This window comes from Paroedura picta, chromosome 1, assembly GCF_049243985.1.
Source record: "Paroedura picta isolate Pp20150507F chromosome 1, Ppicta_v3.0, whole genome shotgun sequence".
Classification (NCBI taxonomy): Eukaryota; Metazoa; Chordata; class Lepidosauria; order Squamata; family Gekkonidae; genus Paroedura; species Paroedura picta.
Window position 1 is genome coordinate 164,645,911 of NC_135369.1, and position 27,131 is coordinate 164,673,041.

General features: G+C 43.5%; 1 long non-coding RNA gene and 1 pseudogene across 1 annotated transcript in view; both read right to left on the reverse strand.

The window, feature by feature from the left end:
• The window catches only part of LOC143819552 (uncharacterized), a 152,885-nt gene that overhangs the window by 29,917 nt on the left and 95,837 nt on the right, over window positions 1–27,131 (reverse strand). The window lies entirely within an intron of this gene.
• On the reverse strand, window positions 10,250–10,346 carry LOC143828064 (U6 spliceosomal RNA; annotated as a pseudogene).

Sequence of the window (27,131 nt, forward strand, 5' to 3'; positions counted from 1 at the left end):
AGGATGCTTGGAAATAGGTTTTCCTTTAAAGTTTGGAAGGACAGATACTAATGCTGCTAACTGTCGGCGTAGGGTGGCTACCCTCAGTCGCTTTGCCATACCATCTTGTAGAAACTGTAGTACATCTCGCAGCCTTGGAGTCAGGTGATTCACCTTCTTCCTTTTGCACCAGCGAACGAACGCCTTCCAGGAGGCATTGTAAATCCTATTGGTGGACTGGCGTCTCGATGCCATAATCGTTTCGACTACTTCTGTACTGTAGCCTTCAGTTAAGAGATGGCCCCGCTCAACCTCCAGGCGGTCAATTGAAGCCATTCCGGGTCCGGATGCCAAATTGGTCCTTGTTGGAGCATGTCCGGCTGCACTGGTATCAGCAGAGGCTCCCTTACCGCCATGCGCACTAGGGTCGAAAACCACGGCCGACGAGGCCATCTGGGAGCTATCAGTATCACCTCCGCCCTGAGCTCCTTGACTCTTGCCAGCAGGCGTGTTATTATCGGAAATGGGGGGAAGGCGTACAGCAGGCCCTCCGGCCACTGGGCCAACAGGGCATCTGTGTTCTCCGCTGAAGGGTGGAAGTACCTGGAGAAACATCTGGGCATCTGGCTGTTCTCCGCTGTCGCGAATAAGTCCAGCCTTGGTTGGCCTAGGACTGATGTCACCCAAGTGAAGATTTGCGGTTTCAGCCGCCATTCGGCTGTGGACACCGTCGCTCTGCTCAGCCAGTCTGCTTGGACGTTTTCTTTTCCTTTTATGTACTCTGCCCGTATTGACGACAGGTTGGCTTCCGCCCAAGCCAGGGTCTGCATGGCTTCCCTGTGAAGATTTGAGGACTTGGACCCTCCTTGGTTGTTCAGGTAGGCTTTGGTTGCTATGTTGTCCGTTCTGACCAACACGTGAGTGTGCTTTAGTTGACGACTGAAGTGATGTAACGCTCTGCGTACCGCCTTCATTTCCAGGATGTTTATTGGGAGTTTCGACTCCTCTGAGGACCATCTTCCCTGGGCTGATTGGGTGTTTAGCGTGGCTCCCCAGCCTCTCAGACTTGCGTCCGTGAACAGTTGCTTTTCCTTCCTGGGACCGAATAGCTTTCCTCTGGACAGGTTGGCGTTGTCGGTCCACCAGGTTAGACTGGTTTTGACGTCTATTGGTACCTTCACCTTCTTGTCCAGTCTTATTGATATTTGGTGTTGGAATGGGCGTAATAAGCCCTGGAGTCGGCGGGAATGTAGTCTTCCCCATTGTACCGTGGGGAGGTTCGATACTAGGACGCCCATCATGCTTGCTAGCGTCATCAGCGGTGACGTTCTCCCGTTTATTATCTGATTTGCCAATCTCTTGGTTTTTTGTATTTTCTCTTCTATCATGAAGAGCCTGGACGCTACCGTGTCTATTTGCACTCCCAGGTGTTGAAGGGACTGGGACGGAGTCAGAGAACTTTTTTGGAGATTCACGATGAATCCAAAGTCTTGAAGGATTTGCATCGCGATAGTGGTGTGGCTGACCGCTTGTTGACGGGACTGTGCTCTCAGCAACACGTCGTCTAAATACGGATGCAGGTGAATTCCCTGCTTTCGCAGGTATGCCACCGGTGCGATTAACAGCTTTGAGAAAACTCTGGGTGCGGTCGAGAGTCCAAATGGTAAAGCTTTGTATTGATAGTGGTTCCGGCCCACGCAGAACCTGAGGAATTTCCTGTGACCATGTCGGATCGGGACATGCAGGTACGCTTCTGTGAGGTCTAGAGATGTGAGGTACTCTCCTCTTTGTATCGCCTCTGTGATGGATTTGAGTGTTTCCATCCTGAAATGACGAAGTTTTATGAAGCGATTTAGAAATTTTAGGTCTAGGATTGCTCGCCAATCCCCGTTGGATTTTGGTACTGTGAAAAACACCGAGTAGACCCCCGTCCTTTCCTCTCCGTGAGGTACGGGTTCTATTGCTTCGATGTCTAACAGGTGTTGTATGGCGGCTTGGGTTCTCTCTAGCTTTTGTTTGGATTTTGGGTGGGGCGACTGTAGGAAGTGGTTTGGCGGGATTTTTTGGAATTCGATAGCGTAGCCCTTTTCTATAATTTCCAACGACCAGCTGTCCGCTTGGTATCTTTTCCACTGTTCCAAGAATCGGGCTAGCCTTCCTCCTACTGGGGCGACGGAGTCACGCCTTGTGAGGCTTCCCGTCTCTTTCCTGCTTTGGAGGATGGTGTCCTCTCTGAGACCTGTTGGGGTAGCTACCCCTGAAGGATTGCCTGTTGCTGGGCCAGCCAGACCTCCTGTCCTGTCTCTGTCTGCCGTATGCACCAAAGGAACGAAAGGAGTTACCTGTAAGTTGGGAGAACCGCCTATCTGTTCTCCTCAGGTTTCGTGGCATTACTCTCTTTTTATCACGTGTCTCCACGAGGACCTTATCCAAGGACTCCCCGAAGAGCTTGGATCCGTGAAAAGGATACGCCGTGACGATTGACTTTGCTTTGGTGTCCGCCTGCCATGCTCTCAGCCACAGTGTTCTCCGTGCTGCTGCCGTGGTGGCCATGGCTCTGGCGTTGAATATAGATGCATCTAGGGTGGCATCTGCTGAAAAACAGGCCGCTTTTAGCACTCTATTCATTCCTTCTGCCACTCTCTTATCTGGGTCTGGTAGTAGCTGGATCAGCTTCTTTACCCACATGATTGTGGCCCTTGACACAATTGATGCGATAGAGGACGCTCTTATAGACATAGCTAAGGTTTCATGGGTTTTACGTAAGGCAAAATCCGCTTTTTTATCCATTACATCCCGCACAGCTCCCTGGCCATCTTCAGAGAGAAGACCGTAGGATTGCAGCCCTACTACCGGGGCATCCACAATTGGTGTTTTTAGAATTTCTTCTGCATAATCGGGCATCGTGTACAGCTTTTTTGCATACGCTGGCAACTGTCTGTTTGCCATAGGCTTTTCCCATTCTGCTCTGAATTTTTTCTCAAAAAATACTGGTAGGGGAAAATTTCTAGGAACATCCTCCTCTGGGGGAAAGTATTCTTTGTTGCCATAAGGCCTTCTGGGATCCTGATCCTCAGGATCCTCTGTTCCCTGTTTCCATTTTAAGTCTAATGCATTAAGGCATTTTGATAGAAGATACTGATAATCTTCTGGTTTAAAAAATCTTTTGGATACCTCAGGTAATTCCATAATCTCAACCACTTCTTCATCAGATAAAAATTCCCCATCTTCCTTAACAGAGGATTCATCTGCTGTGGAAGGATAATCCCCCCTATCAGGGCTCCAATGGGGTCTTTTGCGCGCTGCCTTTGTGGGCCAGGAAGGTCTATGCTCGGGCAGATCCCCATATTCCTCCCTCTCTGAGTCAGGGGAAGCCTGTCTGTGATATCTGTGCCCCTCAGGCCCTTTTTCCCTTTTTTCTAGCTGTGCTTGTACCACCTCTGAAATACAGGCAATAAGTTCTTTTGATAAAAAATGTTGCCCACTGGGCCTTACTGTATCCCTGGATTGACTCTCCTCTCCGTCCATCTCGGCTTCGGTCTCCTCGCGAGCAAGCGTGGACCGGGCCGCAGCTGCGGAGCTTCCCGCCCGATTTTCGCCAAAATGGCCGCCGCGCGTCTTCTCCTTGCTTTTTTCCCGCGCTTCTGTCTTCTTGCGGCGTTTTGCCGCTTGGCGGTTTGGCTCCGCGGTGGCTGGGTTTGGGACGGCCTGCGGCGCGCCCTCCAGCATCTTGTGCTCCTGCTCTGTTGGCTCCATCGGTGCCTCCAGTTCTCCGTCGGACAGGAGGTCGTCTGCCATGGCCCAGAGCGGAGCCGGCAAAGGGGCTTTGCAGGGAGGTTTGCCTTTTGCGGCTTTCTCCAGAGTAGAGCCTCGAAGGGGCTTTGCAGGGAGGTTTGCCTTTGCGGCTTTCTCCAGCGCCGAGCCTCAAATGGGCTTTGCAGGGAGGTTTGCCTTTAACGGCTTTCTCCAGAGCCGAGTCTTCAACAAGGAAGGGGGGGGGGGGGGGGAGGAAGGATTTTCTCCCTTCTTTTTTTTTTTTTTTTTTTTTGAAGAGGAGAGACAAACGAAGACTAACAACACAAAGGTATTCACCACAAAGGGTAAGTAGATCAGATTGAAGTAGATAGAAGAAGAATAGACTGAATTCAATTCGGGATCTCTCAGCTCAACTGCTCTCCCTCCTAGGCAGAAACCGAACTGAAGAGGCCGGGTGAGGCCACCTAGGGACCGGAAGAAGAACTGTGAAGTTCCTGCCTCCCTTGATCCGACGGTGGAATCTCACCCAGCAAGATGTCCTCTTATGCCCCAGGAGGAGAAAGAAGCATGACAAAAATGGTGGGGAAGTAGAAACAGCTGGGAAAATGGGGAGAATTATTGCCTTGCTGCCCAGTGGGAAACCTCTACAGGGATAGCGGGACCTTGCCAAGATGCATTTAGGATGGTGAATCTGTTAAAAATTAGACTAGAGCAGTGTTCTTCAGCCCATCTGTTGGGAAGGGACCTTCAAGTGGGCGACAGTCCTCTAGAGAGCCACCATATATATTGCTTCTCTTGGGGCAGGAGTTGATGCTACAGTGCATGCATAGAAACAAGACCCCTTGCCTTTCTTGAGAGGTGCAGCAGAATTGCAAGGCCACTTAGCTGGGGAGAGGGTTGGTCCATGGCTTGTTCCTCATTAAGAGGAGGTGAGCTTTAGGGATGAAGATGCCATGGACGTACCCCCCTCCCCAGCTGAGTGGCCTTGATGTTCTTCTGCACCTCCTGGTACTTGTTTTGCCTTTCCTGTCCTCAGTTTCCTGATTCTGTTGGCCACCGTCCTGGCTTTCACACCACTGAGGTTGGCACTCTTCCTCCCTCTTCCTCCCATCCCCTGACTGTCATCTGGCTGCAACACATGCTGCCGCCTCGGGTTACAGGTGGGGTTTTGGGTTTGGAAAAGTTGAAGACCACCGGAATAGAGTCAAATCCTCTTTAAAAGGGTTACTCTGTCCATCATTCTAAAGCAGGGGTAGTCAAACTGCGGCCCTCCAGATGTCCATGGACTACAATTCCCAGGAGCCCCCTGCCAGCGAATGCTGGCAGGGGGCTCCTGGGAATTGTAGTCCATGGACATCTGGAGCGTCGCAGTTTGACAAATCCTGTTCTAAAGCATCATCCATGTCTTTGACTCTTGAAAGGATATCAAAGGCGGAAAAGAAAGGGTGTTCCTTGTGGCTCTTCCATTGTAAATTTTGACAGAGAAGCAGACAACAAGAGGGGGAGGTATCTAGAGGTTTGATGGAGACAGATTGGTAACCTGATCAGAGATTTTCACTCTGCCCACTCCATAGCATTCTGTCGGCTCCCGTTCCTGTGTTTCTGCTTTCTTCAGTGGTATTCACGATTAATGAGAAGAGGAAAAAGTGTTGGTATTATTCTCTCCCATCTCACCCAGCCACACCTGCTAATTACATAGCCATTAGCAAGAGCATGAGAACTCCCTGCTAGCAACAAATTACTGGGACACATCACTACTTCTTAATGATTGGAAATTGTATCAAAAGCAATGTTTGCCAAGCTGCAGCATGAATTTAGCATGAATGCCATTCCCATGTTGCCTATATGCATCTGTGGAGCTGTGTTAAGTGGAGGAAGATGCGGGGGGTATGGCATCTAACCAGACTGGAGAGTCACTCTTAGAAACATGGAAGGAGCAGTTTTTTAAATTGAGACTTTGTTTTCAGCATTTTGAATTGTGTCTAGGATTGGGTATGAGAGCCAGTTTGGTGTAGTGGTTAGGAGCACGGACTTCTAATCTGGCATGCCGGGTTCGATTCTGCACTCCCCCACATGCAACCAGCTGGGTGACCTTGGGCTCGCCATAGCACTGATAAAACTGTTGTGACCAAGCAGTGATATCAGGGCCCTCTCAGCCTCACCCACCCCACAGGGTGTCTGTTGTGGGGAGAGGAACGGGAAGGTGACTGTAAGCCGCATTGAGCCTCCTTCGGGTAGGGAAAAGCGGCATATAAGAACCAACTCTTCTTCTTCTTCTTCTTCTTCTTCTTCTTCTTCTTTCTTCTTCTTCTTCTTCTTCTTCTATGGAGTATGAATTCTTCAGGTCCCTGTTTCCTTGGCAGCATAGAATTCCACTTAAAATTCTTCTCCGGGGGGGGGGGCAAAGAATAGTATTTTAGAGAAACTCTTCTTCCTCTGTAATATCAGGGCTCTCTCGGCCTCACCTCCCTCACAGGGTGTCTGTTGTGGGGAGAGGAAAGGGAAGGCGACTGTAAGCCGCTTTGAGCCTCTTTTGGGTAGAGAAAAGAGGCATATAAGAACCAACTCTTCTTTTTCAATGCTGACCGCAAAGTTCAGGAATGAGATTTGTGAGGATATACTTCCCTTTCTAAAAGGCAGTGCTCTGGCTCAAAGTATGATATGAAACATGTTGGGGCAACCAACAAATTGTTTTTTATACCTCACCTTTCACTACCCAAAGGAGTCTCAAAGTGGCTTAGGATCGTCTTCCCCACAACAGACACCCTGTGAGGGAGGTGGTGCTGAGAGAACTCTGACAGAAGTGCTCTGTATACACAGCTCTAACTAAACTGTGTCTAGCCTGAGGTCAGCCAGCTGGCTGCATGTGGAAGAGTGGGAAATCAAACCTGGTTCTCCAGATTCAAGCCCATTGTTCTTAACCACGGCACCAAGCTGGCTCCTAAATTCATTGCCCTAAATTACTAGTTTGGCTGTTTTTGTAGTTTGGGGGGTTTAGAACCGGATTGCCCGTGTATATATTTGAACACAAAACAATAAGATCATTAGGACTCCAACGGTTAAAACGTATGCTTTATCCCAATGCATTAGTATTGCCTGCTGGACAATTTTATGAAGGCATGATTGTTATTTCCTCTTTCTGGCTGCCTGCCTGATGCAGATCTTCGGATAGCAGAGGGAATAGATAGTTGTTGTTGTTGTTGTTTTAACTGTTTAATGATTTTTAAGGCCAAAGGGTCTGCTGTGCAGGTGCCTTTAACAACGTTGCAGTACGAGACCTGCAGCCAATTTGAACTTTCATTTTCCATCCTGGAATTCAACAACAATTTCTCTAACTGCTCCTAGAGTCCCTCCCCCACACCCCTGCTTTTCTTCCCCTTGAAATCTCCCCAGCCAGGGAGACTGTGGTGAAATTCAGAGAACTCATTACCTTTTGTCGTGTATTCCTTATTGACTCTTTCTCCATTGAACACTGTATTTATGGCCTTCCCCACCCTCTTTGCAGAAATAATTTAAGGGCTTGCCAGGGGAAAGGCGGAAGGGGAGCAATCTGTGCACTTCTACAAGCTCTTTCTTCTGTTTTGCATGTTTGTTTATTATGTGACTTCTGTGCCGCCTTCTCACGATTAAAAAAATAATAATAATTCTGTAAGTTGTCTTGAGCAGTGTTATGGTGAGATAAAAAAAAAAGAAAGAGAAAGACTGTAAATACATAGAGCCGTTCTGCTTTCGCCCAGTGCGGCATGCCCGTTTCTTGAGAATAATCAGCATTACTGAAGAAACAAAATCATTCTCCTTAGAACATTTCGGGGAAAACAGTTGTCTCACAGATCCTCCACATGCGGAAAGAAAGCCCAGTGAGTTACCGTTGTGGCAGGACAACCGTACTCATCAAAATATTCATCCTGCATGAGAAAAATGCAAAAGCAAGCCTTCGAGTGATACTCATTGTAACACGGGACTGAACTGAGGAAAAACCTGTGCCTTCCAACTGGAATGCCAGCCAGTTGCTTACAATTGGGAGCTCAGCTGCAATTCACTTTAATGTCTGATAATCTCAGATGCCTTGTCTGCAGAGCATCTTGAGCTGTCAGTCATTTCCCAGATAAGAAAAAGAAGGCCTCGTGCAGAAGTGACCCTCTCCATCCCCCCTGGTGCTCATGTGATAAAAACCTCAATGTTGTTGTTGTCATTTCTTTCTTTTGTTACGGCTTTAAGTGGAAAATAATGTACTTCTGGCCTCCCATGGCGTTAAAGGAGCATCCAGAAGCAAGCAGAGATACTGGAATAAAATCACAATTAGTGAGTCCTGTGGTATTCGGAGAGCAGGTTTGCTTCTTGAAGCCCCATCGACCCCCATGATTATGCACGGGGCCCCCCACGGTTCTTTTTAGCGGAAAGGAAAGAGAACTGGCAGAGAATTGTCATATCTTGCCATTTCACATGGAAGCGAGGAGCACATTTATAACCCACCATATTGCCTTCTGTTTTTTTTTTAAATCTAAAATATTAAAAAGTTAACTTTTGAGGAATGCTAACTAGTCTGAAATCTATAGCGGCGCCATTCAATTTTCACATTGGGTCTGCAGCCACCCGCAGCCTATGGAATCATCTATCTGAGTCACAAGCCCTGCTTAATTCCCAATGTAATTACATTAGAGGTACCGATAAGACATGGCTGGAATGGCAATGAATATTTTATATCAATAATTTTATATTTTAGACAAATGGAGATATATTAAATATTGACACTACCGGGCATTAATAACGAATGGCTCTCGGTGCTTAAAATGAATGTTTTATGGTAAAGAAATATTTCCTAGAAAAGGCAAGAGTTTGTAATGAAACAACACTTTTTTTGGGGGGTTGGTTTTTAAAAGCCAGTGCATGGGTATTCGTGGCGTAGATAGAAAGCACAGGGTGACACGTCATCCAGCCTCCTCAAGGGCCTGAATACATTATTTTCCTAGAGGTTTAGGAAGATGACAGGTAGGGCAACAGGTATCTCTCTTTATGAGCACCAGGTGAATTGTGTACTAAGGGAAATATTTAGACACATATAAATGGTGTTAAGGGAAATATTTACACACACACTCATATATATTTAACAGGGTGGATTCCTTGACCTTGACGGTCATAGCTGACAAAGAGATATTGGAAACACTGTTCATATTCTTTCTTTAAAAAAAAAAGATTATGGTTTGAAGATATGGAATGCTTTGGACCCCCAGGTATTATGCTACATAGCAGTCTTGAGACTGGAATATCCTTGCCTTGCAGGGGGAACACCTTTTCACCACAAAAGACACGGAGTCAGCTATTTGGGGCATTAAAGTAGGCCACAACTTTAATAACTGCTGAGCGTTGGGCAGCATGGGGAAAAGGAACCAGCCCTCTTGTGGCCCTCCAACTACAAGGCAGCCAAGTGATTGTTCCAGCAGGCATGCAGGACACCCTCCAGCACCCCACCAGTCTCCCCGTGCCTCCAATGACCTGCTGGTTATCAGGGAGGTGGCAGGATCTTGGGAACCCATTGAGGCATGAACCTCTGCCCTTGCCACCTGGAAATGCGGCTCTGCCATCCAGGCCCCTCCTCCATGAGTGATGGCCGCCCAGCATTGCCTACACACAGCCTCTTACAGAGGCCCCCTCTCTAGAGCAGGCCAACATGCAGGCTAGGCCTGTTCGCATATGGCTCCTCCCCATGCTAAAATCCCACCACAGAGCTGGGAATGGGAATCGCCATATACAAGCTCCCACTAACGCTCCCACTACCTGCCACCTCAGACAGGGCATGATGCAACTCATGCAGCCCCCATTCAGAGAGATGAACCCCATCTGCTCTGTATAAGGCCCATAACCGATGGATGATGTCAGGGTATAGGATTTTAGAATCTTGATCCCCTTTGTGAATTAAAGTTATATTAAAGTTATATAACCACCCAGAGCTGCAAAGTTATATTAAAGTTATATAACCACCCACCCTCCCTGCCGCTCTGATAGCAGGGGGTAGGAATAATGAGAGCTTCCGCCATGTTGGGATTGTTTTTAAAGTCTTTTAATGGGTATTTTAATGGGGATAGGACTATTGTGACCCGCCACGAGCCTACACGGAGTGGCGGGAAATAAATCTAATTAATAATAATAATAATAATGAGAAGAAGAAGAAGACGAAGAAGAAGAAGAAGAAGAAATGGGTGGTATATAAATATAAATAAATAAACTGGCTTTTTTCCTCAACTCTGATATCTTTCCAGTTTATAAAATAGAATTAATTGTATTCTGCAATGGCTGTAAAAGTTCATCTTTGAAACATTTATAATACATTCCTGGTAAGCCATCCATATTTTTTTTCTAGCTTGATTTTCTTTATAGCTTCTACAACCTCATTTATTGTTATGGGGCCATTCATAATTTGTCTTTGTTCTTCTATAATCTGTGGTAAATTTTGCTTTCCAATATATTCTTCTATTTTCACTATTGATGTATCATGTCTTTTATAAAGATCAGTATAATAGCTATAGAAAGCTTTTTGAATGGCTTCAGAGCAGGGGGCATGCTAATCTTCTCTGTATTGTTCCCATTTTGGTATATGTGCTGCTGTAGCGGACATACATACCATTTTTTGTTTTGTTATTTCTTGGGTTGGCTGAGCCCAGGTTCTGTTCTGCTCATCTCTAAACATGAAATTCATTAGATATTCATTTCTAAAATGACTTTTAGAATTGGCACAATTATCATTGTTTTCAGCTCATGCTTCCTTTTTCCTTACAGGTCAGTACTATGTTCAAAAGGAATGTTCATGAGATCACAGACCACCAGTGCTTTGTAGGGATTAATGTGTCATCCTAGGATTTGGCACCAAAAATTTTATTTGCACAGGACATCAGAAGTTCCATGAGAGTTTGGAATAGATTAGGGACCATCCTGTACATGTTAGATAATGCACTTTCCATGAAATTAAACTCTTGATACTGAGTCCTCAGTGGAAGAGTCTGAAGGCTCACCATAGATGGCTATGTAACAAAGCAACAAACGTTGGCCCTTTGAGTAAATTGTAGATGGATGTGTCCATGTTTTTCTCAGTCCCATGTAGAGTTTAATTTCTTTTTTTATTATATTGGTAGTGAAGAAAAAGAACCAGAAGAAAAGTGATGCCTTTGGAATGTAGTGTTGGAGAACAGTTTTACAGATACCATGGACCAACTAACAGATCAGATCAAATCAAGCCTAAATTCTTCCTAGGAGCTAAAATAACTTCACTGAAGCCATCATACTTTGGTCTCATCATGAGAAGACAAGTATCACTAGAAAAGATTTAAATGGTAGGAAAAGTTGAAAGCAGTACATAAAGAGGAAGACTTGACATGATTTACTCAATAAAGGAAGCCAAGGCCTTCAGTTTGCAAGATCTTTGTAAGACTGTTAATGGTAGGATATTTTGGAGGTCATCAATTCATAGAGTTACCATAAATTGATATTAAATACAATCCTATCCTGCCTTTCTACCACGAAGCTTTGTTATTTGAGGTAGGTTAGGCGAAGCAATAGTGATTGGACAAAGGCACGCAGTATGCTTACTTGGCTGGCAGGATTTTCAGTTTCATGGTTCAATTCCAGCAAATAAGCCTCTACACACTATGTTTGTACATATCCAAATCCAGCTTAGGTTAAAGAAAAGAATCTTGCACAAAAGTTGCCAAAAGACTCTGTTCTACTAATACCTAGTAAATACACCAGTGGTTCTCAACCTGGGGGTCAAACCACCCTTTCATAGGGGTTGCAGCAGGGCAAGCAGCCTGGCAGGGGGAGGTCGCCATCCACACAACAGCCTTGCAGGGTAGATCAAGATAGAGCAATCATCTGTCTAGAGCAGCGGAAAAGAGCAAGTGTGGTGTGGTGGGACAAGAGGCAGAACTGAACTGAGAAACCACAGGGGGAAAAACAATTTATATACAATCATGAACAATGGATCTTCATGCCATTGGTGAGTTTTGGTTTAATTTCTGTGAAAGAACAACATCACAACATGAGGAACTGTATTAAAGGGTTGTGGCATTAGGAGGATTGAGAACCACTGAAATATACTTTACTATGGTTTAGAAAAAAAGGAAGAAGAGAAATAGACCACCTCCAAGGGAAGACTGACCAGTTGTCTTATTTTATATCTTTAGCAGAATCCTGCTAAAGATATACCATAGTTTCCTATTAAAATATTACAAAGACTCAGCTTTTAGAACTGAAGGTTTTAAGATGTCTCAATTTGCGGGGTGGGGGGGGGATGGGGATGGAGCGGGTTTAATAAAACTAAAGACCTTCACAGAGAACAAATGCTAAATCAAATTTATTCAAATACAGATAACAGCAAAATTTCAAAGGGTGGCAGTGATAATACCTTTGTTTTAGTACTAAATACTTAAAAGATCATAGATCTTTATTGTACTTGTTCAAAAAGATTCTTTTTAAAGGATTATTAGCTATATGAATGGTGAACTAAACAAACAAAGAAGTTCCTTTTATACTGTGAAGTTCCTATGGCTGGAAAATTTATAAGCAGGCACAAAAGATTGTTTGAGAAATCTTTTGGACTCCCAGGAAAGATAATAACCTACAAAATTATTGTACTTGCTTTTCACGGTGGTGAGTGTCAAATAAAAATTCTGTATACAAAAGATACATTGTAGACAAGATCGTTCTACCAATTTCAGAAGTAAAACTTGTCATTCCAATGCTAATTTTCACAGTGAAGGACATTTTTGAACATATGGTGTAGGACAGTAGGGAAGTGATGCTCTCTATGACAGCAGATAAGAGTCCAATTTTTACAAGCACTTACATACATTAAATTCACAGGAGAGGGCCCCAGTTGTGCATAGGAAAAAGTACAAAATACAATGGTACAGACATCAAAGAAAACAGTTTAAGTCCAATCTTTCATTGAATCCCTAGTGGGGTGTATTTGAAGCACATATCCCAAAGACCACACATTGAAGTTGCACTATGCTCAAACTGTTTCAATTGATTGAATGGCAGAAAACCTCAATAGGAGAAAAGTTTTAAATCTTATTTGGAATGCTGGAAATCAATAACAAGTTGTACACGGGCAAGTTCTTGTTTACAGTGCCCTGTTTTCTCCCACAGAAATCTTGGCTCTTCGATGTCTAATTGGTTATACCTTCACAGTACCAACCACCTGAGCATAAAATGATGTAAAAGATAAAATTGGCCAGGTTGTTCTGTTCATGTTTCTGCTTGTCGGCTTGATTGCATACGTTTTTGATCCATATTGGTTATGGATACATAAACATGAAGCTGTCTTATACTGGACTGTATTCTACCACTTAAAAGACTGAAGCCTCCCTCCACCTTAAAGAGCCTTCTTCCAACCAAGATAAATCCAGATACTATACTGCTCTGTGAGTTGAACCAGAACTAGGGAGAGGCCTTTTACGCACTGCTTTTTTCCCTTCACTTTCACTATACATTCCCAACGGGTTTGCTTTTTCATTCTGTGCACATGCATTGGGGTTTCTTTTTCATTTGGCATGGATTTTCCTCCCTTCAGTGCTCATTTTCTGTTCACCGTTCCCTGCATTTTCTAAGAGTGGTATGGTGATGGTTCTTCCCGTGTTTTGCTCCCAAAATGAAGATAATTCAAAAGCAAAATGATTCTCTCAGATTTCCTCCCTGCCCTTTTCCCACCTCTTGGAGGTTGCCCCTCCACCACTCATGGCTCTCCTTATTGGTCAATTTTGCACTGGGCTTTTAAAAATATATAAGAAGAGATTCTTCATTCCGTATTTACTGTCTGATAGCCATCTTAGCCGGCTTCCCCCGTTCATGGTGTACAAGATCCAGTATTCCTTATTTTCCTCGTCAATTTCTTTCCTCATCTTGTCAATTTCATTTTTTTAAAAAAGAAATGGAAGTGAACAATAAGGAGAGACCAAGCATGCCACTCACCAACACACAGATCCCAAACCCCTCAGTGCTGCAAGACTATCTGCTCTTTGTCATTGGCATGCAGAACACATACTCCAGGATTCCACCGAGAAAATCATGATCATGGTGTCTCCCCTGCCAGGTAAGAGAAAATCAGATTTTAAAAGGTGCAGAGTGCAGGCACAGGATCCAAATCAAAGACATACTGTCTCAAATTCAGTGATAACTGAAAGTAAGCTGTTCGTAGAAACACTCATTCTGTAAATTGTTCTGAATAAAGAGATCATCCTCATTCATTGGTCTTGCTTAACCAGAAATGAGAAAAAAAGGAAATGTGAATTCCGAAAGTGTTACCCAATATATTAGAGGAAGGAAACTCTGCTTTCCAACTGCTACCCCCCCTTCTCTCCCACACACACTCCTGTTTGCAACCAACCCCTGTCATATCTCTCCTCACCTGTAGGGAGCATAAATCCAGGTGTGCCGCAAAAATGGGGATGAAGAAATAAGAGGAGCAGAAAACAGATAAGTAAAAGAAGTGGAAGAAGTCACTAGATCTTGATGAATTAGAGATTTTTATGGTATGATACAGATTTCAAGATTGTAATCTGGCAATTCTATGTAGAGATAGTAGGTGCTGATTAACTACTGATTGTGGTATCTAAGCTTTTTAAAATGTCACAGATACTTTGATTAATTATAGATCATTTATGATGGAAGTCATTCAGTTCTTTCTAGCAATCTGAAGCATTTTCACCATTATAATCTGGATGTAAAGTATAACCTGGATGTGTGTTCAGGTATAAAGAAAATGACTCATGTTCCCCATCTTAATGTAGCAGAACAATCAATTATCTTGCGAGATGCAACCGCAGAGCTGTTCACATTCTCAAAAGTCACACTTAATATATTCAAATGTGACTTTTCTGCTTCAGCCAATTGGCGATGTTGCTCTCAAGGGAAACTTTGATATATCTCGCCAAACGTCATTAAAAAAACACATGTTTTATCATCACAGAGGGCTCTGCATATTTTTAAACAGATTGCAATCAGCACAGAAGAGACGTCATAAAAGATCTAGCTGTGCCTAGATTTATAATTTTACTGCACATCTTGTATTCTGTTATAAATATACAAAGCAAAACCGATCTCCATAAAAAAACAAATTGCAGGGAAGGGGCAGTGGCTCTATGGCAGAGCATCCACCTGGCATGCAGAAGGCCATAGATCCAAACCCTAGTATCTCCAGGTAAAAGGGTCAGAGAGCAGGATGTGAAAGACATCTGCCTGTGACCCAGGAGAGCCACTTGCTGCCTAAGTAACTCAATGGACCAATGGTCTGATGCACAAGGCAGATTCTGGCTAGGATTTGTATGAAATAATACCATTTCAAGGCATAGCTGTATCAGAGGGTAGAGCTGTATCAAAGCAATAAATAACTTTCTACTAATTGGGTGGAGCTGTGTTCAGACTCAGGCCCTTGATGGATGACAGGTAGCACAAAATGAATTTAGTTAGTCGTTCCTGGAATACTTTATTAGGTGAGTTAGATTGTGCATAGCCTGATAGTCCCAGATCAGACTGGTTCAGGATATAATTACACAGTACCTTTGGCTTTCTTCCTGACATATTCTACAGCAAAGAAAAAGTTATTTTTACATGTGACAAAAGTCGAGGCACAGCGATGCTGCTTCTGTTTTCTTGAAGGAAGTATCACAAAGTGGGGTGGATTTTACTTTTTCTGTCAAGGCAGTCTTTAATAAGCTGGTTTTCTAAGGGCTGAATAACAGCTGAAGTTCATCGTATCTTGAATTTCTCATTTATCCATTCTCAAATGTATGCTGCAAAATTTGTGGCATGTTTTCACTACAGGGCAGTTCTCCCATCAACATGGGATATAAATCTCTCATGTAGCCATCCAAGCCAATTCAGTGAACCCTGCATCTTTAGAATCACCCTTCTGGTACAGACTCAGGAATTGTATGGGAATTGCCTTCCAGTTAGTCTAATTTTCTTCCCAATTACTGGGAATATTTTAGTGAGACAATCAGGTAAGGTTTGCAATATGAGGCCATCCCAGCAAGAACCTAATCGACATAATTTTCATATGGGGTCGTTACTATCTCATGAAGAGTTTTTGCCCTCTGTTTTTGCCTCTCATGAAGAGTTTTTGTCTTCTGACAAATCTAAGCTGTCACCAGCACAGTTGATGAACCCATGTGGAAACATGTCAGGTATGATGTAGATCAGGGGTAGTCAAACTGCGGCCCTCCAGATGTCCATGAACTACAATTCCCAGAAGCCCCTGCCAGCGAATGCTGGCAGGGGCTTCTGGGAATTGTAGTTCATGGACATCTGGAGGGCCGCAGTTTGACTACCCCTGATGTAGATGAAGTGATTCTGTAGCATCCGACACAAAATTCCAGCACCTACCTCTTCCCCCGCCCCCCAGTCTCAAGACTCAATTATATTCAGCAGAATACTCCAAACACAGACTAGTTTAACAAGCATATGTGATAAGTAGAGGATTGAACAGTTAATCCAACTGTGATTTGAACAGGTAACTGTCAATTGTGATAAAGATCAAAGAACATGGGCTACTCTATTCTTAACTTGCCTCCATATTAAAGCATAGAACATCAATGCTTGCGGTGATACTTTTGTATCTAAATTTCTTTCAGCTTCCTTCTTCTGATATTTGGGCCTTCCTTTGACTGGACTATTTGAAGAACATCTGAAGTGCAGTCGGTGTCACTTTTCTCTTTGGTGAGTAAGTCTTCAAACACTTTGTGCATAGAGTTCAGTATTTGCTCCCTGGAGGAGGTTTGCACTTTGGTATAAGGCCTCTACATTGTGTGTTCATTATCAGACCTTGCATCGGCCATGAAAACATCTATTTCAGACTTAATTGAAACACTTTCTGACCCATTAAGGCATTTTGAATGGGGAAATGTAATGCCTGTATCTTCAGGCATGATGGAAGGGTTGACTTGACTATGTCATTTACAATCTTGTGGATTTATACTCATTTTTGAGGCACTCATGCAGAAGACTTCCTTTTGGATAACATCAATTAATCTTTAAAAATGATTTTTGGTGTAATATAAGCTACATTTGGAATACCTGACATTGTATCCTCATCTTCCTTTCTAAGCATATCACCATCATTTGAACCCAGTATTTTGTGCTGTAAAGGTAAAGCTATCCCCTGTGCAAGCACTGGGTCATGTCTGACCCTTTGGGTGATGCCCTCTAGCATTTTCATGGCAGACTCAATACGGGGTGGTTTGCCAGTGCCTTCCCCAGTCATTACCGTTTTACCCCCCAGCAAGCTGGGTTCTCATTTTACCAACCTCGGAAGGATGGAAGGCTGAGTCAACCTTGAGCTGGCTGCTGGGACTGAACTCCCAGCCTCATGGGCAGAGCTTCAGACTGCATGTCTGCTGCCTTACCACTCTGTGCCACAAGAGGCTCTTAAATTTAGGTATGTTGCAAAGATAAGATTCAAATATAAATAAGATTGCAACCAAAGGGTCCTTGTAAATGGTTCGTCATCTTCTTGGAGAGGAGTGATTAGTGGAATGGCTCAGGAATATGTCCTGGGCTCTGTGTTGTTCAACATATTTATTAATGATTTGGATAAAGGAATAGAGGAGATGTTTAAATTTGAAGTTGACACTAAACTGGGAGGGGTAGCAAACACACCAAAAGACAGAATCAGATTACAGAATGATCTTGACAGGCTAAAAAAAAACTGGGCTAAAATGAATAAAATGAATTTCAATAGTTATAAATATAAAGTTTTTCACTTAGGTAGGAAGAATCAAATGCATCATGGGTGAGACTGGTCTTGGCAGTAGTGCATGTGAAAAGGATCTGGGGGTCTTAGTAGACCAGACTCTGAACATGAGTCAGCAGTGTGACTCGGTGGCTAAAAAAGCAAATGGGATTTGGGGCTGTATCAAATGGAGTATCGTGTCCAGATCACGGGAGGTGATAGTACCGCTTTACTCTGCTCTGATTCATCCTCACTTGGAGTACTGTGATCAGTTTTGGGAACCACAACTAAAGAAAGGTATAGAGAATTTGGAACATGTCCAGAGGAGGGCGACGAAGAAGGTGAGGGGTTTGGAGACCAAGTAATATGAGGAAAGGTTGAGGGAGAGAAGACAACTAAGAAGTGATATGAAAAGCATCTTCAAACCATCTTCAAATACTTGAAGGGCTGTTGTATAGAAGATGGAGTAGAATTGTTTTCTGTTGCCCCAGAGGGGAGGACCAGAACCAATGGGCTGAAATTAATTTAAAAGAATTTTCAGCTAAACATCCGGAAGAAGTTCCTGACAGTTAGAGCAGTTCCTCAGTGGAACAGGCTTCCTCAGAAGGTAATGAGTTCTCCTTCTTTGGAAGTTTTTAAGCAGAGGCTAGATAGTCATCTGACCGAAATGCTGATTTCATGAACTTAGGCAGATTGTGAGTGGGTGGGCAGGAAGGGATGTGTCAGTGTTTGTCTCTTGTGGCCTTTCCTTGGATATATAGGTAATTGCTAATCACCACTGTATGGTAGGTAAATTTCCTTCAGGTCAGGCTGGATTCTGGAGATTTGTGGTAGTGAGACCTCTTGGGCATGAAATTGGGGCCACTGTTGGTGGCAGGTACTTGTGAATTCCTGCATAGTGCAGGACTAGATGACCGTGAAGGTACCTTTCAACTCTATGATTCTGTGATTTCCAGACAGACCAGTGACCATTTCCAGCTGGCATCTTAATATAATAGGTTCCAGACTTGTTTTAAAAGTGACTTAATAATTAGTTACAATAATCCTTACAGTTTGACAACTACAAAGCCCAGTATCTCTTGTGAGTTTAATAAGAGCTGGTTCAGTTCTTTTTTGGAGCCCTGGCCAGAAGTTCTAAAGTTTGCAGAAATCTTACTAATTCCCTTGTTTTCCTTGCAAATTCATGTTGTTTTCACCTTGGGATACTTTAATTTGATCCTGAACACTGGTTGTGATCTTAGCAGGTTTTTAAAAGCCGCTCATGTTCTGATTGCACTCTTTCCTACAATGGATCGATACCAAGTGATTCTTAACTTCAGCAGGTTGCTCATCTACAATTTAATGTTATCTGCCATTTTAATGCCCCCCCCACTTTTGTTCACTAAAGCATTAAAGGAAAAAAAAGTTTTCAAAGCTTTAGGCTTCCCATCCCAGTGTTTCTTTCTCTTTACATATCATGTCAATTTTATTCTATGTTGATGACCCCTCCCCTTTATTTTGTTTGCATACTGCAGTGAAATCGCTTCTTCTGCACTGTGGACGCCTCCTCTCCAATCCCCCCTTTCAGTCAGTTCCAGCAGGAAACTAAACCTTGTACAGTTCCTTTTAGATTTCCCCCTGTCATTTTAATTTTAAGTGATTTGAGACTAGTGATAGTCTTAAATCACTAGACTCATGTGGGTTGTAAAAAAAATAAAATTTAAAATAATGAGAGGGAAAAAGCAATGAAGCATGTACACTGTTAAGGTGGTGAGGATGGTGGAAGGTGTAGAGTCGGTAAAATGATCTTGAAGTTGGGGAACTGACCTTCAAGGGGCAGCAAACAAGTGGATGTAAAATCCAAGGGAATCTATGCCTTTGAATTACCTTCAGCTTGGAAGCAAACAAGGGGGAAATTGGCACAAGAACTCTCAGAGAACCCAGGGAAATACTGACCAGAAAGCACACTGTGAGCTGAAGGGAGGCATATCAATGCAGAATGCCCCCCCCAAAAAAAAAGTGACTTTCATGCAAAGTGAAAGTGTGGGGAAACACCAATGCATAATAGGCCAATCTGATGAGGAACTCTCAAGAAGACTATGAAACATTATTCATAAACAGACAAAGAAAAGAGAGAGTATGAGATATCTTCAGGCAGTCACACCACAATTTGTAAATAAATAAATAGAATGCTGAAGGGACCCTAAAACAAGATACAGATTTAACTGTCTGAGATATTCTCAGTAAGTCACATCTCAAATTTGGTAACTCCATACATAATTAAAAAAAAAACAATGCTTGGAAGACTATCATGCCAACTTAAAACATAATGAGAACATCTGTATTTAAACTCTGCTAGGAACCCACCCAAATTACATGCAATTGATATCATATACTGCACAAAATTGAGCCTCTTGTGGCGCACAGTGGTAAAGGCAGCAGACATGCAGTCTGAAGCTCTGCTCATGACTAGAGGGCCTCACCCCAAGGGTCAGACATGACCCAGTGCTTGCACAGGGGATACCTTTACCTAAATGTATCATCATCATCATCATCATCATCATCATCATTTTTATTTATTTCCTGCCACTCCCAAACTGGTTCATGGCGGGGTACAATTATCCACAATGAAAACCGCATTAAAACCAATCAGGACATTAAAAGACATCCAACAAAACAACAGTCCCAAAGACACGGCAGTGTGACTCAACCTCCTATCCCCCCCAGTAATATATCTAATGGAGGAAGTGGGAAGAGGGGGCACAGATGACACATAGCCAACTGCTGCTGAACACCACTTAACACCATTTAACACAGAAGGGCCCAATCAGATCTAAATGAAAATGGTCATATATCCTAGCATGCTGTAACATGCACAGATGAAGGGGGGGGGGGGGTTGGCTGGGATTCCCTCAGAACATTTTCATGATGGCTCCTTGTCAATGGTTGATTTGTTACGGCACATCTTTCTTTATTGTTCTAAATGAATAAATAAATAAATAAAACACACTGTTGCCAAGGATATACTTCTTCTGGAATGCTTGATAAAATATTCAGCCCCTTCACAAACCCATAAATCAAGACTGTTTCTGAGTGGCTTCTGTAAAACCTGCATGGCTGATGGGCCTACATTTTTCTATGTTGTCACTGCTAATTTTTAAATATGTATGGCTTATGGGCTGTTAAATCTGAATAATACATTTATAAAGACAGGACACATTTGAAACGAGTTGCATCATTTTCAAGCTTTCAGCTGCTTCTGTATTTGTACTTGTGGATCCTGTAATCCAAAATGTTACTCTAAAATGTAGTTAACTTCGTTAGAAAACATATAACTTAGTCTGTCAGCAATTTAAAGTGGAATAATGTATGAAGCCACTCTCATTTATGATAATAGGGAAACTATGTAATGAACTCAATATTATTGATTTTTCGTAGTTCGTCAAAAACAATCATTTATGCAATATTACACTTTGTAGCCACGGTACTTCTCATCTGATACAGTAGACTCATATCTGGTCTTTTATTAAATATGTCATTAAATTGAATTCCCAGGTGTCAGTTTTTTTTTTTTTATATAACCACATTTTGCCAAGGATAGGAATCATCCAGTATCAACATCTGTAAATCTCTCCACCCAGTTACAGTCCTTGAGGCGGCAAACAGTTAAAAAGAGACAATTATGCATGTAAAATAGTAAATTAAAAGAAGAAAGGTCAATAAGTGTTGGAATTGCAGTCAGCAAGTAATCTGGTGAAGTCAGCCTTGAAGGGCTGTTGTTAAGCTGTTTAAGCAGCTGAGCTGTACCGCTCACTAGTGGTCAAAGGTGAGATTGCAATGGAAAAACCCCAAGCACATGTCCTGGGGGTTCCTTTGGTTAAGGTGGGCTTCTGCCCACTTCTTCTTTCTTCAGGAAGAGGAGTTCAGCGTATGAGCTTCTTAGAAGCAAGAATCAGAGTTCTCCATTAAGGCTCTCTGCTGATGTGTGGGCATGTAGTCTGCTCAAGCCAGCCATAGGGGCTTGCAATGTGTTTTCTTTGTAACTAATGTTTATGTTTTGTGCTCTGCTTCAGTAAGAAGACTGAAGCAGCTGGATATGATATATTTCTATAAATAACTACGTAGTAAAGATTCTCTCTCTTTTAAACCTCAAAGTGCTGTGAGTCTGGATCTGTACCTCTTCCACAAAGGTAACTAATAACTGCATACTTTCAAAATGCTGTTACTCTGCAGTTATCATTTTCTGGAGGGACTTAGGACCCAGCCAAACTGGAAGACCCAACAATAAGCAAACACCAATAATAATAAAAACCCCAAAACCTTCACCTACTGGCACAAGATAAGAACAGAAGGAAATACAAAGAATTAATTGTCAAAATTGAGAAAATTTTTCTTGTTGATTTATTGGTTTATTACATTTGTAATAAATTTGGGTTGTCATTTGTCCTGCATCAAATGATGGGGCATCCAGAACAGGGCCTTTGAACATAATAATAGGTATGGTCATATGGAAGTAAAGGTCCTAAAGGTATGCTGGTTTCAAGCTGTATAGGACTTCAAAGATTAGGGCCCAGAAGCAAATTGGAAGCCGGTGCAAAAGGAACAAGATAGAAGTGGTGTAGTCCTCTGACCCACTCCAGCCAGCATCCTTTCCAGTTTGTTAAGTATTCTTGCTGCAACAATTTGTACCTATTGTCTTTTTTTTAGATAGGCTTCAAGAAAAGTCCCATGTAGAGAATACTGCAGTGATCTAATCCAGATGTTAACAGGATATGAGCCCCAGTGGCAATTGCCTATCGTACCCAGAAAAATCCACACCTGGCTCATCAGCCAAAGCAGCTCCTGACCATCACATCTACTTACTTGTAATACAGGGTTCCAAGGTCTAATAGCGCATACAGGCTACAATCCGCCTGTATGAACCCAACCAGAACAGGACATGTATCAATGGCCAGTCCTTCTGGTCACCAGTAGTACTTCCATCTTGTCAGGATTTAGCTTCTGTATGTTGGCACTCATCTCTCCTGGAAACTGCCTCCATGCCCCTCTTTGAGGGCTCCAATACCTCTTGTGATTTGCTAGAACAGAACGTCATCTGCATATCGATGACAATCCAGCACAAACCTCTAGAGCAGTGGTCCCCAACCTTTTTATCACCGGGGACCGGTCAATGCTTGACAATTTTACTGAGGCCTGGGGAGGTAATCTTTTGCCGAGGGACGCCGCCGCCTGAGCCCCTGCTTCACTTGCTTTCCCCCCGGCGCCCCTGACTTCCCACCATCCACTGGGGGGCACTGTCAGCAGCAGCTGCGTAGTGCCATGCCGAGGCATGGAGGCAGCCATGGCGGCTGCTGGAGAGCATCAAAGGTGAGCCAGTGGCAGGACATCCCCAGAGGCAGCAGCCGGAGAGGAGGATGAGGAGGAGCCACAGCCCGGTACCGACTGATCCACGGACCGGGACCGGTTCCCGGACCGGGGGTTGGGGACTACTGCTCTAGAGGACTTCCCCCTGCAGTTTCATGTAGGAGTTAAAAGGCATGGGGGACAAAATGAAACCTTGCAAAAACTCACAGGCCAAGAGGACAAACAGTCATTTCCAGCACTGCCATGTCAAAATTACTTTCCGAGGAAGACTGAGGGCCTTTTCGCACGGGGATCTTTGTTGCAAATTGTTTGCGGAATGAAAAATCGCCATTTAAAATAGTGGAATTCGTCGTTATGCATACCTGCCTTTGTAGTGGATTCAGTTGCGTTTTTTAGCGTTTCCCACAGGCTTCCGGTCTCGGCAGAAATCGCTAGAAAGGAAGCGCTATTGCCAAGCTCGTCCTGCCCCTGGCCGTCAAGCAGCCAATGGGCAGCCGTTAGCATGCTCCCAAACAGCCCCTTTCCCTTTAAGAAAGGTTTAAAAAAAAAAAAACAGACCCTTAGCAACGAATCTAGGTAGATTCGTTGCAACGGAGAGACCCATCCAGCTGCCTAATGTGTTTGAGCTGTCGTTTGATTGTATGATCGTTAGCACGCTGCCTCGAGTGATAAAAAAAAATCCCCCCCCCTCTCACGGGCCCGATCTTCGGCTGAATTAATGTGTAAAAAATAAAGGGACTTTATTTCAGCAAACGGGCTTTCATGTGGTTTGTGCTTAGTGACTAAAGGTGAAGGACTGAAGCCAGGGAAGCCTCTAAACAGAAAGAGGCTCGCCGGTGCGTTTATCCCCGCTCGCTCGGAGAAAAAAAAATGGCGATCGCTTCGCCGGAAGTTTGGAGGACAGGCTAAGGAGGAGGGACTTTGAAGAACCAGCAACAATGGTAATGCACAGGTCCTTAGCGCTACTGTTGCAGATTGGTTGCAGGAGTGTATCGCTATCCGGAGGGTGAATCCACTTTTCTGGATTCCCCTGAAAGCGCTACAACGAAGCGCTTTTTGCGGGTCGGTTTCAGGATTGTTGCAGATTGTCTACGACGTCGTGGGTTATGGCAAATTAGTAGCGTTTCCAATTAGTAACCATTGTGCTATTTTGAAGCCGTGCGAAATGGCCCCCAAACTACCACAGTCCAGCACTTCCCAGGCCTACCCCCAAAAGGCAATCCAGAATGAGCAGCACAATGATCAATGGTATCAACAGATGCTGAGAGTTCTGGGAGAAAGAACAGGGACATATTCTCTGCCCAAGTCTTGGGGCAGGTAACCCACCAGCGCAGCCCAGACTAGACCTGAACCCAGTTCAGAAGGGATGGAAGTTGACAGCACTTGAGCTAACTTTAGCAGGACTCTGAAGAGGTGGCATAGAAATACTCTCCCAGATAGAGAGCAATAGGCCTTGCTGAACAGGGGGAGGGGAGTGGGTTATATATTTATTATTATCCGCCATCGTGATATTGTGTTTTAATTATGTTTTAATGGGTTTTTACGGGATTTTATTGTACTTGTGAATCTTGTAAACCACCGCGAGACATGTGAGAGTGGCATTATATAAATATAAATAAATAAAATAAATAAAATATTCTAAATAAATAAATACATATATCGCTAATAGTCCCATGAGACATTTACAAAATACTGACAGATTATGTATTTTACAACCGCTGTGATTTTCTCAATTAGATTTTATTACTGTAGAAGTATTATAAGCCTCATTTAGTATCAATTTGTATACCAGCGAAAGTATTTCCTTGGCATATTGTAAAGTACATGCAAGTAGCAATTCAAAATCAATTAGTCAATTAAATGTGTGCTCCAAGTAAAACGGGGAGGCTGTTAATGAAGTGCTGAGCTTTTAAGGTTTGAAAGTGTTCAACATTGATCCCTTGCAATTCTGATTAAAACCGCTCAAAAGAACTACTGTGGCCATTTTGGTTTATGTTTACAAACAAAATTTTCTTTCTCCTGGACCTATAGAGGTGCAACTGGTTTCAACCGGGGGACCTCCAGTCAGTCCTGTTTACAAGGCTTCGTAAAGGATGAAATGAAAGAGGGGCGATTCACATACGTGACCCTGAGCTCCTTGAAGGAACTATCTTGGAAAACAATTAATATAATGTTAAGAAACTTGTGAAGACAACTTGAAATTTAACTGTAGGGTATGAATCCTCAATTGTCATCAAGATAGAAGTATCTAGGGTCTAGATGCCAGGAATCCATCCTGCTACTGGATGGATTCCTAGCCTTTCTTCAGTGCAAGGAACTCTGGTACAGCAAAACACACCTGTTGTGTTCGAGGCATGTCCCTCTCACTTGAGAAATTCTCCTTTAGAGGGAGGAAGGATGCCTCTTTGTTGCTCCTAGTGGACTTACCTGTTGTCTTTGATACAGTAGAACATGCCCACCCAGCATTGCCCTGTGTGCAAAACATGCTGAACAAGGCAAGTCCCTCAGGTGCTGTGGCCCAGGCAGGAGCATTGAAGAGCCAACAGCCAACCATATAATTTTTGCTGGGTGAACGGGGATCCAAACTGACTGGTTTGGTCTGGGGTACTTTTGGCCCAGTTTGGTTCAAAAGCCTTCCTGGACCCCAAATCAAACTGAATTTTTAAGGTTTGTGCCCATCCTTAATATGGAGCACCCTACTCTGTTCCTGTCATCCCTAGTTATGGACCAGGATCAGGACCAGGACTATTTATGCCAAAGCCTCTACCTGGGCAACTTGAAGCAGGTAAAAAAATCCAAAATCTACCCCTTTAACAGTCATAGGGGATACAAAAAAAATTCCCCCTCTGCTCCAAAGTTATCAGTTATTCTCATGTTGTCCTAACAGGAGAGTATATGGGTCAGCAATACCCAGTATTATATGGTACTCCACCAAGCCTTCCTAGTTCTTGGGCTTCCTCCAGCCCTCTCAACAATATCTCAAGCATGATTTGAATGGAAGGGCTGTCCAATACTTCCCTGGCTCTAAGCCACACATTTTCCTATGCAAAAAGTAGTCCAGCATATAAACAGTTGTATTTCTGATCAAAGGTTGTCCTCTCTACTGTTGAGCTTTCCGAAAGTTTAACATGGGAAGGAAATCTCACATCTCCAATGTCTACTGCTGTGCCCTTCCCAAGCTCATGGCCAAGTAACTAAAAGACAAAGACAACATCCTCACGTTGTTGGATGCTTGCAGTAGCAATCTTTCACAACTGAGTTTTCTTAAGTGGAGAAGAAAATCCTGTTGTGAATAATAGTGGGATATCTAAAAATATCCATGGGTGTAACCAAATGCTAAAGAGTAAGACCATCTAGGATTTATACAGTCTATATGGAATAAGGAGCTAAGACTCTATCAAAACTGAAAAAGAGGTTATCCTTTTGATCCAGACTACCACCGATCAATCCAGATTGGCTAGGGAGAAACATCCTTTGTTCGCTTGTTCGTTCATTCGTTCGTGTAATATTAACAATGGTGATATTAACAAGGGGCAGGAGGAGTCAGTTGTCATGAACCCCCATTCATGCCCCCTTGCTTGCTGTGTTCCTCCCGAAGCCAAGCATCATAAAACTATAAATCCTTTCCTAGTTCCTAGCCTCCTCTGCATTCCACTGAAGTTCCCAGCTGGGTGCTGCTATCTATCTGATTCCAACAACCTTGTTGGGCTGGCGGAGACGAAACAGAAATGTAACTGTTCGGATCAAAGCGGAGCCATCTGGCTTGGCTGGGAAACTTTGCACCTCTTGGTATCACTTGCTCTCCCGCCTTAGAATTTAGCCCCCCTCTGCTATGGGTCACCTCTATAAGAATCACTTAATGTCTATTGTGCCTTTGTATCGGCCAAGACCTTTGCTCAATGGGTCTTGGCGCGCATCTGTATTTCGTACTGTCTGTTTAATAAAGCTACTCTTTGAATTTTCACCTGCCTTGGAATCCTGGACATTCCTTCATCACGAACTTTACTAACAGGGCTTGGCCTGATCCCTGACATCAGTGAAGTGCTATAGCTCCTTAAACTATCGATATTTCTACATTACAGTCTTTACATTATTGCATTTTACAGGCCAATTGAAATGAGATTTATTCCTGTTCACCACCACGTCACATATTTCAACACAGAATTGTCTGCTAGATTCCCTGCTTGAGGCTAGATTGCCTGCTTGAGGCTGATCCTGCATTGTGCAGGGGGTTGGACTAGATGGCCTGCAGGGCCCCTTCCAACTCTAGGATTCTGTGATTGTAAATCAGAACACTACACAGTTTTATCGAGTGCAGAGGAAATGGCATTGA